Source organism: Cupressus sempervirens, chromosome 7 (assembly GCF_028749045.1).
Source record: "Cupressus sempervirens isolate cs-2001-9-10 chromosome 7, ASM2874904v1, whole genome shotgun sequence".
In the NCBI taxonomy this organism is placed as follows: Eukaryota; Viridiplantae; Streptophyta; class Pinopsida; order Cupressales; family Cupressaceae; genus Cupressus; species Cupressus sempervirens.
This window is the reverse complement of record NC_143124.1, coordinates 490,787,688-490,805,173: the sequence shown is the minus strand read 5'-3', so window position 1 is coordinate 490,805,173 and position 17,486 is coordinate 490,787,688.

The window sequence follows — 17,486 nt, the reverse complement described above, 5'->3', positions numbered from 1 at the left end:
CATAGTGAAGTAACCTTGTGACCCTTTTTGAGCTCAAGCTTGGTGTAAAAATCTAAAGTGTAATTGCATCAGTGCTCAGCTTCTAAAGGACTTTGGTAGGAGTGCTAGTTGTTGATAAATTAACCATTGTTTGTATGGCTTCTTGCTCATTTTCCTTGGGTATGTCCTTCTCTTCTTTTGATCTTCCTAGATCAATCACAATTATTTGTGGTGTACCTTATTTTTGTGTAGTAGGTATAGAAGCATCTACCTATCTTGCTTTTTCCTTTGTGGGCTCCTCTATAGTGTGAGTCTATTGTTCAATCATAACAACTTTGACTATGGTGTCAACCTTTACTGATGTATCCTCTAATGTTTGCACTAGAGTTTGATCACTAGTAGCTATAGGGATGGTAGAAGGTGGTTCTTGTGTATTCACCTTATCCCTAGTTATGTCAGCTACTACTTTTTGCAGCTCATCCACATTGACTAACACTAGATTATCACACAATTTAGCTTGTAGTGTGGATTATTCAAGGATCTTCTGTAGATCCTCTGTAATTAGTGGATTGATGTTCTAAACTGAGCTATCAGGATCATCTTTAACTTTTATTGTGTCTATAGGTGTGTTTGTGTCATGTGGTGGGCTTAATGGTGGCAATTATGTGTCTTGCACACTTTGTTCTATTTTCTGCTCCTTAGTTGTTGCCATTTCATCCTTTTTCTATGGTGCCTCCTCCACTATGTTATCTCCTTTTTCTTTTTCAATTTCTCCTTCCTTATCATCATCCTCACCCTCTCCATTATTCCTTGCCTTAAAGGGATCCTCTTCTGCTTCCTTGATAGTAGTCAAGACATATATCAACTTCCACATTTGAGTGGTTTTCTTTACAACATCTTCAATGTTGTTTTGAAGAATGCTAAATGCCCTAGACTTGGGTGAAAATTTTCTAACATTTTTCTTATTTTCCTTTGTGATTTTCCCTTTTGAAAATTCTATCATCACTTGTGTCAATGTAGACTCTCTTATTTCCCTTTCCATATTTAGGAAATAATATCATTTATTTTCAACAATTGAAAAAAAATCTTTGGGTATTGTGTTGTCAAATTTGAGAGGGGTATTCTTGAATTTTGCCATCATGGCATACATTGATTCTTCAGTCATATTATGGTCTTCTCTACTTAATTTAATAAATTAAATATTTTTCAAATAGTTAAGTCTATATTATCCCTAACATTATAAAAAATATTTTCAATATTAGACTTGGAAGCATGACTTACCACTTCGAACTAGCTTGTGTCTTCTGACTCGGTCCTTTCATCATTAGTTTCTAGTTGTGCCATATACTTGTTTCTAAGTTTCTTCTGCATAGGACCTTATTGTTTAGTAGCCTTTTTCTTTCCCTTTTCTTGTGCCTTGGCCTTTTGAGTGGTGGCCCTTGTTTTGGTTCTTGTAGCTAGAGTAGTAGGCTTTGTAGGGCTTGGTTTACCTACTTTCTTTCCATTTGGTTGAGCTCTAGGCTATGTTTTAGCCTTCCTCTTCTTTGATTCTTGTTTGGCTAGTGCTTCCTTGGCTTGTTCCTCCTGGGCACCTTCTTCTTCTTCTTCTTCACCCATGCCTTGGGTTAGGGCAAGAGGTTCTTGGCCTTGCTCTTGTTCTATGTTTGTAGTGATAAAAAATGGTCAAAAATCTACCTTATACCCTTTCAAAATATTTCTTTTAATGCATGGTGCATGTACAATTGTAAACTCTTCTCCAATGCAATGTCTACTTCACTCAACATCCATTGGTTTTCCCATCACTTGGCAGCTATACTAATTACCCTTACTCAACTTTTATGGAAATTTCCTTCACTAAGTAGCTACTACTGACTCGACTCCAACTAGCTTTGGTTGTCAGCTTAGCACACACTAGAATTTACATGGCAATTGAAGAGGATTTTTCATACTTGGCAATAAGATGAAAACTTAAAGATTTAACCTTGGTTTTTCCTTTTTGACTTGCATCTTTATTCATGCTAATTTATCCTTTTTAGCACTAACTTATCTTAAAATTGATGTATGATGAAGCATTTAAATATCGGTCCCACATACCTCCTTTTGTTTAGTTTGATGAAATGTGACCACTTGACCTTTCAGGTGAAGTGATCCCTTCATTTGATGTGTTACATTCATCTTTCTTCCTCCATCTTTTTTTCATCTCTCCTCTAATGTGCTCAACATCTACCTTGCATTTTCCTTTGTTGAACTCTAAGTTAGGTGCCTTTGTCCTTATTGAGAAGTACTTGCTGATATGTCCAATCTTCAAAAAACTAAAACATGTGGTTTGAATCAACCATCTATTATAGCTACCACTGAAGTGTGTTCTTATGCAATTTTTAGGGATGTGTCCATACTCTTGATAATAATGATAGCTATGTGTTGTATTGTAATCATAGTTATAAAAATTTTCACAGCTTCTTCCCTTTCTTGACATGTTTGATGACCATGTGGACTTGGATCTACATTCAAAGGCTTTGTGTCCAAACTTTTGACAATTCTAGAAATGTCCTTAAAATTTTGGTGGATACATAAGAATTAACCTTACTTGGCTTTTATGGATATTTCCTTCACTTAGCAGCTACTACTGACTCGACTCTAATTGGCTTTGGTTGTCATCTCGAAATGCACTAGAATTTACTCGACAATTGAAGAGGACTTTTCATACTTGGTAGTAAGATGAAAACTTTAAGATTTAACCTTGATTTTTCCTTTTTGAGTTGCATCTTTATTCATGCTAATTTATCCTTTTTAGCACTAACTTATCTTGGAACAGATATACAATGAAGCATTTAAATATCAGTCCCACATGCCTCCTTTTTCTTAGCTTGATGAAATGTGATCACTTGACCTTTTAGGTGAAGTGATCCCTTCATTTGATGTGTTGAATTCATCTTTCTTCCTCCATGTTTTGTTCATATCTATCATGTCCCCTTTTCAAATAATTAAAAAATAATAATCTTTGCTAAGGCAGGCAGGCCCAAGAAAGTGAAGTTTCGGAAAAAGGGGGTTAATCTTTGGAAACTGTTGGACTAATAAATGAAAATTATTATTAAAATATGTTTCATTAACCTCTCTTGGATGTGAGTTATGGTTATGCCCTCTTTTAAGGGGTTTGGAGGCATTTTGGGCTGATTCGGAGAACTTGATTTTTGCTCATTCTTTGTTATTCTTCAGAGGCTGCCAAACCTGTGGAGAAGGAGACCCAAGAACGGGAGTTTGTAGGTTTCCAGGGAGACCCAAGAATGGGAGTTTGCAGGTTTCTAGGAAGGCTAAGGATGAGATTTTGAAGCCATTCCATGTGCATGCTCATACAGAGTTTTCCTTTGTGCTAAACAGTGCAGATTTGTGGGTTTTCGGGTGTGTTTTTTTGTATGAGTTTGGTGTTTTCAGTTGAGTATTTCATATCAGTTTGGGTTGCTTCTGTATTTCAGACTTTAATGTGTTAAAATAGATCTGAATATATGTATTGGGATGTGATTAAACTTCTGAGATAGATTATTAGTGTTTTTGTGGTGTTTTCGGGCAGATTATTAGTGTTTTTGTGGTGTTTCCGAGCATTTTTGTGTGAATTTTGGGAGCCCGATGAGCATAGTTTTTGTCCTACATTTGAGAAATATTGTGTAAAGGCTATAAGGATCTAGAAATTTAATTTTGTAGGCTGTTATGCTGCTGAAATTTCTGTAAAAATTTCCACTTTCAAAATTATTAATAATAGGTGAAGCTGTGAAGCTTTTGGCACAATTTCTAGCATACCCGATTTGGGGTTTCTTGAAAAATTTGGTGGATCTTTGTGATATTAGTTGTTTGATCTTGAAAATCTGATTAGAGGTTGGAAATATCATACAAAATAAGAAAAGGGACATTTTAGTGGTATCAGAGCCATGATCTTGCCAGCCTGAGGGTTTGTAGAAGTTTGCATGTCAGTTTTGACAACTACCCAGATCTTGCATTTCAATTTTGAGAACTACCCAAATCTTGCATGTCATAATTTATGGTTGCATGTTGCTTCTAATCAGCTGCATGTCAAAATTTATGGTTGCATGCTACTTCTAATCATTTTCATCTTAGTTCTTGGTGAATTTGGTGGTTGTAGAAGTTTGCATGTCAGTTTTGACAACTACCCAGATCTTGCATGTCATAATTTATGATTGCATGTTGCTTATAATTAGCTTCATGTCAAAATTTATGGTTGCATGCTACTTCTAATCATTTGCATGTTAGTTCTTGGTGAATTTGGTGGTTGCATGTTGCTTCTAATTAGTTCCATGTCAAAATCTATGGTTGCATGCTACTTCTAATCATTTGCATGTTAGTTCTTGGTGTTTGAAGAAGTTATATCCTATTGGGGTTACACTCTACTTTATCCAGAATGGACAGGTATAGTATAGAGTCTCAAAGGACACAATCTTGGACAATTGATATCCAGAGTCAAAACAATAGAAAGGATGATTATTTAGACATTCGAGATAAACTTATGAAAATAAGCCATGACATGTCTGAATAGCTGGTTGAGCACCACCGTATAATGAATGACATGTTGTCCAACCCAGCTAAGGTGGATAAGTTGATTGGATTTTTATTTGACAGATTTTCTCATAGGATAGATGACACAATTCCCAAGAACTTGCATGAGGAGTTTGAGAAACTAGTTGATAGCTAGGTAGAGGTCTCAGATTCTACTTTGCCACAGGAGGTGGTGGGAAAGGATATTACACAGATTGATAGTAATGGTCAACTTGATACTCAAATTGAGACAATTGTTTACAGGTCGTCAAAGGGTGATGCCACAGGTATTCAGGATGGTATAGTTACAATAGGCAATGACTATAGTGTAGTGGTTTCAGATGATGATTATGAGGATGTTGTTGTGCAAGATGGTGAGATACCTGGTAGAGATGAGAAAACATTGAGCATTCATGACTTTTCAGAGAAAGAGTACCAAGCACAGTTAGATGCTTCATCACATGAGGTTGAGGCTGGTAGTACTTCACATGATTTGTCTAGCTAGCTAAAGGTGAACAAAGATAGAATTGTGACTTCATTATCTCATCATGATAGGATGCGAGATATGATAGAGGATCACATTCAGATGATTCAGTTACAGGGTAGACATAAGGGAGTTCAAGAAAAGTCTCCTTGTGTTGACTTACAAGCGATTAGGGAAGGAATGAGAATGATGAAGTTGAGTTATTTACATCTTCTATCAGATTGTGACCATCTACTTAGCCTTGTCGGAGACTATTCAAATGCCTTGAGGAGGAAGGAGGAGGAAGTTGACAGGCTTTCTCATGAGCTTGAGGACACTCGAGCTTCTTTGGTGAATACTCCATTAGCATTACAAGACTGGGAGAGACATGGGGATAAGCATGGCATGGAATTGAGTTTAGTTTCATCTTGCACTCCTAATACTCAGCTTTCTGCGAATGTTAGATCATATGTGGACATTGATAATGTTGTGAGTTCATCTTGCATTCACATCTAGGATATAGGGATAATGTCAGACATGTATGTGGAATTAGTTGGTATTGGTCATATTACTCAGGTGAGGATTTTTCTTGAGTTACCAGCTGATTATAGTTTATGGATATGGACACGAGATTGTTATTTTGGCATTTGGGATTCAATTGATTGGAAATCTTTAACACTTTTTGGTAGCAGTGATTGTTTGGGTGCTATCATGGATTTGATTAGCAGATTGCACGGTGTTGTCTTTTCTTGTGCCAGGAGCTTATCCGATGTTGGTATTAGTTTTTATACACACGTGTTGGGATTTGTTCATATATCCAGTTAACCATACTTGCTGGAATGTGTTGATGATATTTCATATTTGGTAGTGTGTACAGATGAGTCTCAGGATCATATTGGCATTGATGACATCCAGGAGGATGCAATGGGTAGTTTTGAAGACTAGTTGGATAGCAGTGCTAATGTTTTTGATACTCCGTATGTTGATATGAGCTTTAGATTTGATTCACAGGATATGGATGGTAATACTCTAGAAACTAGTAACTTTGAGGATACTCCTTTAGATAGTGCATCAGAGGAGGTTTGTAGGAGACAGTCGAGCCAGTGCCATCATGTGTTTAATCAGTTGAGAGTTAGTGACCAAGACATTGCTATCACTTGTCAGAATTTCGATGCTGCTCATCAGTTGTTAGCAGTTTATGGATGGGGTTCTCCTACTAGTGATGAGCAGGAAGGCAGTTATCTTTCCTTGACAGAGATCCACTCTTTATGGGAGGCTATTCGGATTTTGAGACAGAATTATATGCAATTAGTAGCCAACAGAGATTATCTTATGGAGCGGGGCAGTACAACATATGATGCATTGTTGGCCAAGGAAGATGAGGTGAGTGAGCTTACTAAGCAGCTTGATGTGACTTCTAAGATTCTTGAGAGTACACAGTTGTCTTTCAAGGAGTCAAAGTTTCATTTGGCTAAGGTGACCATGGAGTTAGAGAAACTACATTCTTTACCTGATTCTATACAGTCACAAGCTGTGGTGTTTGGTGATTTGAGGATGTCCATGGCCGAGATTGTCAGAGACAGTGGAGATGGGGATGCATCTATCCTTGATACTAACATTGGCATATCAGGTTCATTCCCACTAGAGTTAGGTTCAGTTGAGTTGGGTGTTGTAGTAGATTGTTGTATGCTTGACATGGTGGTGGCCTCTAGTACTGATGGTACGGAGACTAGAGATGTTGTATCAAAGACCATGTGTGATGTTGGTGAGTCGATAGTTGGCATGGTTCCTGCTAGTAATACTACTCCCTTGATGATATCTTCAGAGGTAGTAGTTAGTTCCAACCTGGTTAGTGATCAATTGCAGTTAGCTACATCTGGATTGTAGTCTGAGCCATTGACTGAGATTGGCGCATTCTATCAACATTACATTGTGAGGTATGCTCATCAATTCACCTTTGATGACCATGTTGATGAGATGATGATACGGAGATGTACTTTGGTTCCTAGTGCTTATCATCAGTTATGGGATAGTTTGATGTCTCAAGATGAGAGTTGTGATGGGCATGACATGGTGATAGGTTCTACAGTTGATAGCTTGATAATATGTGACTTAGAGCAAGAGTTTGGGAGTGATGCTTTAGTGGGTGTTGTTATTTATTCTACTCCTTTGGCTATGACATCTCTTGACTTATCTAGTGATCAGTCACAATGGGTTGTATCACTTGTTCATGTAGTGCATGGGAGTTATGGTTATGAGATAGTGGCCGGTGATTTGTAGAGTTGTGTTGACTACAGGAGTTGTACAGTGTGTTGATTCTCCATACTTGGTACAGTTTCATTCAAGAGCATTCACCATTGTTGCAGAGTTGGATTGTACATTTCGTATAGGCCAGTGGGATGTGTTGATGGTATTTAATATGTTGATAGTTTGATTTGTCCACTTTACTTGGGTTCTAATGTTCTAAGATTTCGTGTCTCATGGGTTTTTGATTGTGGTAGTGGTGATTTTGGAGTTTGGTTGAGCTATAATTGTCAGTTTGATTATGGATTCCTCTTGGTCATATTATAGAGGATATTACAGGAGCCTGTGTTAATTGGTAGTAGTATAGTTCATGACTACATTTGGGATCCAGGTGGATTGATTGGTTTATTGTTCAACCATTTCTTGAGGACAAGCAATGTTTTGGAGGGGAGGACTTTTCATGTCCCCTTTTCAAATAATTAAAAAATAATAATCTTTGCTAAGGCAGGCAGGCCCAAGAAAGTGAAGTTTCGGAAAAAGGGGGTTAACCTTTGGAAACCGTTGGACTAATAAATGAAAATTATTATTAAAATATGTTTCATTAACCTCTCTTGGACGTGAGTTATGGTTATGCCCTATTTTAAGGGGTTTGGAGGCATTTTGGGCTGATTCGGAGAACTTGATTTTTGCTCATTCTTTGTTATTCTTCAGAGGCTGCCAAACCTGTGGAGAAGGAGACCCAAGAATGGGAGTTTTTAGGTTTCTAGGAAGGTTAAGGATGGGATTTTGAAGCCATTCCATGTGCATGCTCATAAAGAGTTTGCCTTTGTGCTAAACACTGCAGATTTGTGAGTTTTCGGGTGTGTTTTTTGTATGAGTTTGGTGTTTTCAGTTGAGTATTTCATATCAGTTTGGGTTGCTGCTGTATTTCAGACTTTAAGGTTTTAAAATAGAGCTGAATATATGTATTGGGATGTGATTAAACTTTTGAGATAGATTATTAGTGTTTTTGTGGTGTTTTCGGGCATTTTTGTGTTAATTTTGGGAGCCCGATGAGCATAGTTTTTGTCCTACATTTGAGAACTATTGTGTAAAGGCTATACAAATCTGGAAATGTCATTTTTTAGGCTGTTATTCTGCTGAAATTTCTATAAAAATTTCCACTTTCAGATTTATTAATAATAGGTGAAGCTGTGAAGCTTTTGGCACAATTTCTGGCATACCCGATTTAGGGTTTCTTGAGAAATTTGGTGGATCTTTGTGATATTAGTTGTTTGATCTTGAAAATCTGATTAGAGGTTGGAAATATCATACAAAATCAGAAAAGGGACATTTCAATGTCTCCTTTGATGTGCTCAATATCAACCTTTCCTTTTCCTTTGTTGAACTCTATGTTGGGTGCCTTTTTCCTTGTTGGGAAGTGCTTGCTGATATGTCCAATCTTCAAATAGCTAAAACATGTGGTTTGACTCAACCATTTGTTGTAGGTACCACTAAAGTGTGGTCTTATTCAATTTTTATGGATGTTTCCATACTCTTGACAATAATGATAGCTATGTCTTGTATTGTAATCCTAGTTATAGTAATTGTCATAGCTTCTTCCCTTTATTGACTTGTTTGATGACCATGTGGACTTGGATCTACATTCAAAGGCTCTATGTCCAAAATTCTAACAATTGTAGCAATGTCCTTCAAATTTTGGTGCATGCATGGTTCTAGTTTTGCATTCATATGCCTGATGACCTTGTTTGTTGCACTTGTGGTAATGAGTCATATTCTTTAGCTTAGCATTCTAACTAGCATTCTTGATCCAGCAAACATTAGCTATATGTCCTTTCTTTCCACAATGATGATAAGTAGGTTTAGAATTCTTACCTTTATTGTTTCTTTCCTCAACAACTTTGGATGATTCTCCTTCTTTAGTGCTTGTGTATCCCAATCCTGATGTGTCTTTACTAGATCTAGGGGATTTCAATAGTTCCTCAAAGTACTTGATGGCTTCATTTGGCTTGTTGAAACTTTCAGCAAACTTCTTTTCTCTTTTTAGGTCATTCTGCAGCTGTTCATTCTGTGACTTCAACGTAGTTATCTCAATGTCCTTGACATTTAACTCATGATGGGCATTCATCATTTGGATTAGGGTGTCCAATTACATGTTTGAGATCCTAGATAGCTCTGTTGACTTCTCTGCCAATCTTTTTTCCAGTTATTTTTGTCTTGTTCAATCATGGCCCTTTCTTCTACTTTCTTTTTCTATTTAGTCACTTCACATAGCAGTATAGCTTGTGATTCTTGTTCCAACTTGAGATTTCTAATCTCCTTAGCTTGTACTCTATTTTTTTTCATGAGATCTACAATTGCTACATAAAATTCATAGGAGTTACCATCTACAGATAACTTTGTGGTGCCAATATATTTATATTGTGTGCTATTTTCTACCATAGCAATCTCTTTCCTTCTCTTTAGTGAACTTCTCAAGGCATCTCTAGCTTAATTTAGATGTTGTAGTAAGAGATGTATCTCAATCTCCTAATTTTCAATGGTCTTTCCCAACTTATAAACCTCAAATTCAAGTTTTTTTCTCCAAGTTGTAAGGCTTCTCTTGATGAGAACTCAAATCTGATACCAATTGTTGGAAATACAAATGAGAAATTTATACTTTCGAGAGAGGGGGCAAGTTGAATCAAAAGTACTTAGCTCTAACCAATAAAACTTTTAACTTTTAAAACAATGCATGCATAAACATATTGAAATATCATGTAAAGTAAATGCATTCACATATACACCTGACACTAGATTTAATTACCTAGAAACCCTCCAATGAGAAGGTAAAATTGGGGTGGGGATGAAACCCACAATTCTTCACTACTGTAGCAATAAAGTTCACCTATTAATGTTACATAGTTTGACCATTCTAATGATCTGCCCTATGAAAGGCCTACTTTGTTAAAGGATTATAAAGGATTGTTATATCCCACCCTATTAAAGGATTTTAACACCCTATTAAAAGTGTGCCTAGTTAAAGGACTTTACAACACTCACTTGGAATGTCACCCTATTAAAGGATTTCACTATGAATGTTAAGTCAACCTTAGTACAAAGGATTTCATCCTGCTGATATAGTTTTTATATAGTAGAATGTTTGATCTGACTACTTACAATCTAGTATTGCTGATTTCATATCTCAATTTAGTCCATCTTGTTTCTTTTTTTATCTAATATGAAATTTTTGTATTCTTGATCCTCTATTTTGCAAACTGATTTTGCAATTCTATCCTTCTTCTAAGCCACCTTGAAATTGATCAATTCACCCCTTTTATTTCCATCAAATATTTTCTAACATCACCTCCTTATTCATTCATACTCACTTTGAATTATGGGGCTTTGTCTCCCTTTAAAAAGACTTTGGTAGCTTAGGGTTAGGTATGAATCTACAATTGAGATTCATTTATTTTTCTCGCTCAATTCCTTCCATTTTTTTGGATTGGTTACATGTTGATCACATAGGAAATCCAAATAGATTTGATCTCATCTTCAAAGATTTGAGATCATAACTTGGCTAAAAAATGGTTTACATAGTTATTTGTGCCATCACAAACAACTAGGTCTATTCTATGTTACTCGACACTTGATAATACTGATGCTCAACACTTACTATAATTATATCTAGTTTAGCACTTGAAACTTTCTTGACATCAACTATTCACTTGGCACTTGAACTACTCAGCTCTGTCTATTTTCTCAGCACTTGATTGATTGAGTACATGAGTGACTTAGCACTCATTGCAACTCAACATCTATACATATTATAGTCGACATGTGTTACTAGCTCGACATGAACTTTGTAAATGTATTAAGTGTGTTGAAACTCACTTGTGAAGACCAATCTAAGATCAATTATAAAATAAACAAATATAGTTGCATCAACAATTGGGTCATATCATACACTCTAATAATTGTAGTAGTGAATCAAATCTCTTGATAGAGTTAGCTTAACAACTATTTGTCAAATCCTCTAACAAGGTGACATTTTTAGATTGAAGTGTTTAAAGACCTCTAACAAGGCCATTACTAATGGGGTGAACTAAATCTTTTATTAGGGTCACACCTAACAGTGTGTTTTGTAACCTTTAACAAGGTTGGCTCTTAACATGGCTCACTTCATAAGAGTGAAAAATAGTAACTAGTTGCAATTGGTAGTTTTTCCCAAATTGGATTTTCGTGTTAAATTTTGGTGTCTCTTGTGTTCATGTTATTTTCTTTATGATTCTACAACTAAGTTAATTAAGTTTAATTCCAATTAATATCATAAGATCTACATGTTCAATGTTAACAAAGTAATAGTGCATATATTAATTATTAATCAAGTTATTGTGTTAACCAAGTGTTTAAGTATTAACTGAGTTACAACAACATATTCAATAGAGTTTTGTTTTATTTTGTAATGACATCTTAAGGGACTAGGATTTGTTTTTGTTGTAACTAATTCATCCCTTCACTCTCATTTACTCCTCTTACATTTCCAATTATACTCATCTTGATTTTTTCAAAAGATAAAGACATACTAAAAGATTGATTCAAATTAAACACCTCATATAATGATCCTATAAAAAAAGAAATAAAAGCATTTTCTTGAGGGTCTTGAGCATGTCTTTTCTATGGATTATAGTTTCTCACTATGATTTGAAATAATTTTATGTTCACAAAAGATTTAGCATGGTTAACTTACCCAAATTTATTGTTCATGGTTGAGAGAGTGGAGTAGGATTATCTCTCCTTGGATAGTGAAACAAAAACAATTCATATCCTCTTATCTTTATCCAAGTATGTCCAAAAAAATTAAACATATCTTTTATCTATTATTTCTTTAATAAATGATGCTTGGACCTCCATTATTTTGGGCTAGGCGATTACATAGTTCATACATATCCTAATTCAAATTTTAGTCTTTGGGTTTGGACATGTTCTTCAATTTTTGTCATCTTTTCCTTCCCTCCTCAAAACACTTGAAGACTCCAATTTTGCAATTGTTATGCTTCCTTAGAAGTCTACAAATATACTTTCTACAAACTATAATCATGGACACCTCATGTAGTTGATTGATATATCAAGTTTAAGAAACTATTATAAATGTAACCCAACAAATTTCCTTATGTGACATCTTGGATCTACCCAATCTAAGCATTTATGGAAATCCTTTTTTCTTATCTTTTGAAAATTGAAAAAATTTCACAATGGTTCTTCAATAGTATAAGTTTCTACAAGTATTACTTCATCTTGGCACCATTAATGTAACAACCTTTTATTATTTTGAACCTTTATTCCACCTTTCCTTTGGTCTACATCATATTGGTAAGGTCATCAGGGGTTTGCACAACCATTGAATTTCAATACCAATAATAATAGGTATGTTAATGATATTTTTTGGGGACACTCTCACTTATATAATACTTGCTACATCAACATATATTTCTATGATAGCTTTGAATGACATGACCATTTGATTTCATCATAAAAATAATTTTAATCCTTGTCTAATTAATTTTGTAGTGATGTGATTACAGTAGGTCCTACCAATATTATCATTGGGAATCAAAGTGACTTTGAACAAGTTTTATCTCAATATCTTTCTATGCTAATATACCCATTAGTGCAGTGATAATTTGTAGTGATAGTTAGAGTGAAATGATAATTTATAGTGATAGTTAGAGTACAATGATAATTTATTGATGTATAACCATCCGAGGTTGTCTTGTAATCCTACTCTTTTGTTCACTCTAGAAGTTTTAACCAAGTTCTAATAGTGTTAATTGATATGTCTAGTGTTAACCAAGTTCTAGTAGTGTTAACCAAGTTTTCCAGTGTTAAGTGAGTTCCATTAGTGTTAACCAATCTATTCAATGTTGACTGAGTTCATGTAGTGTCAACCAAGTTGTTTAGTGTTGATCGAGTATTCTTTCATGCACCAAGTGAACCTAATATTTGTTGATGCTCAGGTCCTTCTTTGACTAAGTTTATCTATGATTGGTTCTTAGTTTAAGCTAAGTTGTGTATTTAATTTGGATAATGAATTTTATGATAGGATCTTGTCTTGGGATGAGTTCAAATCATTTTTAGGTTGGCCTTTCTATTATGTAATTATCTAGAAACTTTTCTAAGCCATTTTGGCAAGTATAAGTAGAGATATTTGGTTTAGTTTAGAGGTAGGAGTTAGAGAGTTAGAGAATATGTTTTTGGAATCACAAATTTGAAGCTAGATTGTAGATATTGAAGTTGTATTTTTTATTTTGTACCTAGTCATAACCTAGAAGGCTTTATAGCTAGGCATGTATGCTGATATCTTGATGAATCAATATTTTTTTGGGCTCTCTCTCTCTCTCTCTCTCTCTCTCTCTCTCTCTCTCTCTCTCTCTCTCTCTCTCTCTCTCTCTCTCTCTCTCCCCCCCTTGTCCCTCTCTCTCCCCCTCTCTTTCTCTCTCTCTCCTAGGTGTTGTTCTCTATGTGTTTTCTTCTACTATGTTTACTCAGCAAGATGGTTGGATAATTAGGAGTGCCTTTGGCCTTAACTATTCTACTCCTCCTTGCATTAGGTGGTATCAAAGCTTGAGGTCCATCCTTGTGAATATTGGATCATGTAGAACCCTAAGTTGAATTTTGTTATAGGTCTATGAATTTGACTTATAACTTACAAAGGGTTATGATCTTGTAGGAACCTATTTGTGAAGATGGCTCAAGGTAGAGGAAATGCTAACACTTCTATTATGGACATGTTGAGACAAATTGTAGCTATATTAGATGTTGTGGAGATAACCTAGAGGAGGGGAACCCATTTTGATGATGTGAGTGATGATGAAGCAATAACTCCAAACCATAATCTAGAACCAAAGGAAGATCAAGTTGAGGAGAGATTATTGAGAGTGGTGTCTAGGGAAGATGAAAAGTTGGACACCAATGTTTTCAATCTTTTACATGGACAATTTCTTTGAGTTTGGAAATACCCCTAATAATAGAAAGGTGAAAATTGTAGTCACTATGTTGAAAGGTCATGCCACATTATGATGGGAGCATTTGCAAACTGATAGACAAAGGAGAGGAAATGAAAAGATTAGGAATTTGTTGAAAATGGTGAACAAGGTGAAGAAGAAGTTCCTTCATGCTGATTACCAAGTTAGCTTGTTGGGAAAGATACAAAATTTGAGACAAAAGGATATGACAATGAAGGAGTATACTGAGGAATTCTGTAGATTGGGCATTAAATTTAGACATGTGGATGATGAGGTTGAGAAAGTTGCAAGGTATCTCAATGGTTGAGATATGGAATTCAAGATGTAATAAGCTTTTTGAAATTAGAAAGTGTGGAAGAAGCATACTAATATACCTTTAAACTTGAGGAGATCTTAAAAAAGAAGCATGAACAAAGACAAAGAGGTAGAGGTGGTAGATTCCAAAGAGGTAGAGGTCAACCTTATGGATAAGATGGTAGATATGACAATTCTATGTATGATAAAGGGAAATCTAAATGGAAACATGATGACAAAGGAAAGAATGAATGGAAAGGTGGTAATTCTTACCAAGGAGATACTATTTCTTACTAAGGAAGAGGTAATTCTTATTCTAGAGGTGGCTTTCATGGTAATTTTTATAGATGTGGCAAAGAAGGGAATAGATCCTTTGAGTGTAGATACTCTGGTGAGAATGAACTAGGTAACAAAAATGCCGTGATTCAAGGAGATCTTAAGGGTTCACCAAGTGGACCTAAGGTTGGAGAGAATCTAATGGTGAGAAGAAATTTGTGTAATAAGGGAATTGATGAGGAATTTTTCCTAAGGATAATTATTTTCAAGGCCAGATGTAATATGGCTAGAAAATGCTGTAACGTAATCATTGATAGTGGAAGTTCAACAATTTGACATCAGAGGAGTTGGTTACACAATTATAGCTGCAGAGGCTAAAGTATTCTAAACCCTATCATGTTTCATGTATCAAATATGAGCATAATATATTGGTAAGTGAACAATGTATTATGAAGTTCAAGATTTGAAGTTACTTTGATGAAGTTCCATGTGATATTATGCCTATGGATTGTTGTCATATTCTATTGGGTAGACCCTAGAAATTTGATTGATATGCTATTATTGATGGAATATTGAATCAATATACTCTTTGGGTGAATGGGAGAAAGAAAGTATTTTTTATTTGATTGAAATTCCTAATGTGATTAATTTTACTACCATTTGAGTTTGTGTGGTCAACAGGAAATACTCTAAAAAGGGAATGGAGAAGAATCAAATCTATTTTATCATAATTCCTAAAAGACCAAGTTGTGTCATTCATAATTGAGTGACAAAAAATAGTAATAATTGAGTGATGGAGGTTAGTAGTAATCAAGTGACAACATAAGCTAGCAATATTGAGTGATGGAGGTTAGTAGTAATCAAGTGACAACATAAGCTAGCAATATTTACTAACTGTCAATAGAAATTTAAATATTATTGAAGAAGTATAAAGAAATTTTTGTAGAGGACTTGATGGTTTACCACTAGTAAGAAGCATAATTAATTTTATGGATCTAATTCCTAGAGCTAGTTTACCAAATAAAGCAACATATAGATTGAAACCTATAGAGAATGAAGAAATTAATAGACAAGTGCATGAGCTATTGCAGAAAGGTTTGATTAGAGAAATTTTGAGCCCATGTTTTGTACTTGATGTATAAGCACCATAGATGAATGGATAATGGATAATATGTATTGATTTCATAGATATTAACAAAATCACAATGAAATATAGGTTTCTTATGCCAAGGATGGATGAAATAATGGATTTTTTGAGTGGAGCAAAGTATTTTACAAAGATTGATGTGAAGAGTGTGTTCAAATATATAGTCCACTAATATAACTGAAGGGGGTAGGGGGTGAATTAGTTATCCAACTATCATCACAAACATTAAACTTAAACAAAATGATACCTCAAATTCCTCTTGATCCTCTAAATAAAAGTCTCATTACAAATAAGGAAAACAACTTTCCTTTATACCATATCTTCATAATAATTTCTTGAGTCAGCCTTGAGGCTTTTCCAATTAATTAAAATAAGATAATTAATTAATTCACAATTACAACAACACTATCAACTCAAAGTCTATACAAAGCCTTACATTGTTGGTATCACTACATGATCATGCTCTATCACTTTTATTTGTGCATCACCTTCATTACATCTCACATGAAAGATAGAGATAGATCATTAGAACTTTGTTTTCCAATGCTCTATTTCTACACCACTTCTAGTAAAAAAAGTGTGAGTTCTATACAACATTGAATCAAACTTAGTCCTTTAAACCATGTCATTAGGAAAACCTCAAAAACATGTCCTCCATTGTGCATCTTTTGGAACTTCCTCAGCTTCTATGCATACTAAGATTACTAATTGCTATTCTTCTAGTCTCTAATAGAATTACAACTATGCTGACATCAATGACTCATACATTCATGAATGCAATATATCGATACTCTACAATGATTAGGATACTCCCCAATTGTACTTTCATTGACATTCATGATAAAAATATCCCCCTTTGGCATTTATGGTAACATAGATGAAAAAATTCTAAGTTCCAAGAATGCCACACTGTGCTATGTTGTTGTCATCTTCTCAAATCCTCTTCATCAATTTGAAATCTTTTAAAACATTATATTTTTCTTCTTCTTCTTTTATGATTCGAAATATTTGTTCACAATAAACAACTTCCAATACTTTTTGGCTATATCTTAACACTTACACTTCTAACTATGCACTTACATGAATCTCTCTAAATCTCCCTAAAGAGATAACTCTCACCCATTGCCATTTCAATAGGTGCTTCTCTTCTTTATGTAAATTCTCTCAATATGTTTTTCATTTGCATTCTCCCCCTCATTGATGTCAATTTCAAAGGTGTCAATAAAAATACCATCATTACATACTAATTGCTAATCAATTCCTTAAATCATCAACTAGCTCAAGTGTCCAAAGACACTATTCAAATACCAAATACAAAAATTCCTTCATGACTTAGTACATATTAGATACTCCCCCATATAGGAAGCATTAACATTCAGTCTAGTCTAACCATAGTGATATATACCACTTGATTGATGCACTCCTTTATTCAACTACTCTAAAGCAGGTAGGGGCATAACCCCTAGCATACCTTTTAGGTACTCAAAAATATTTTTAGGAAAAGGCTTCATAAAGATATTTTCAATATGATCTT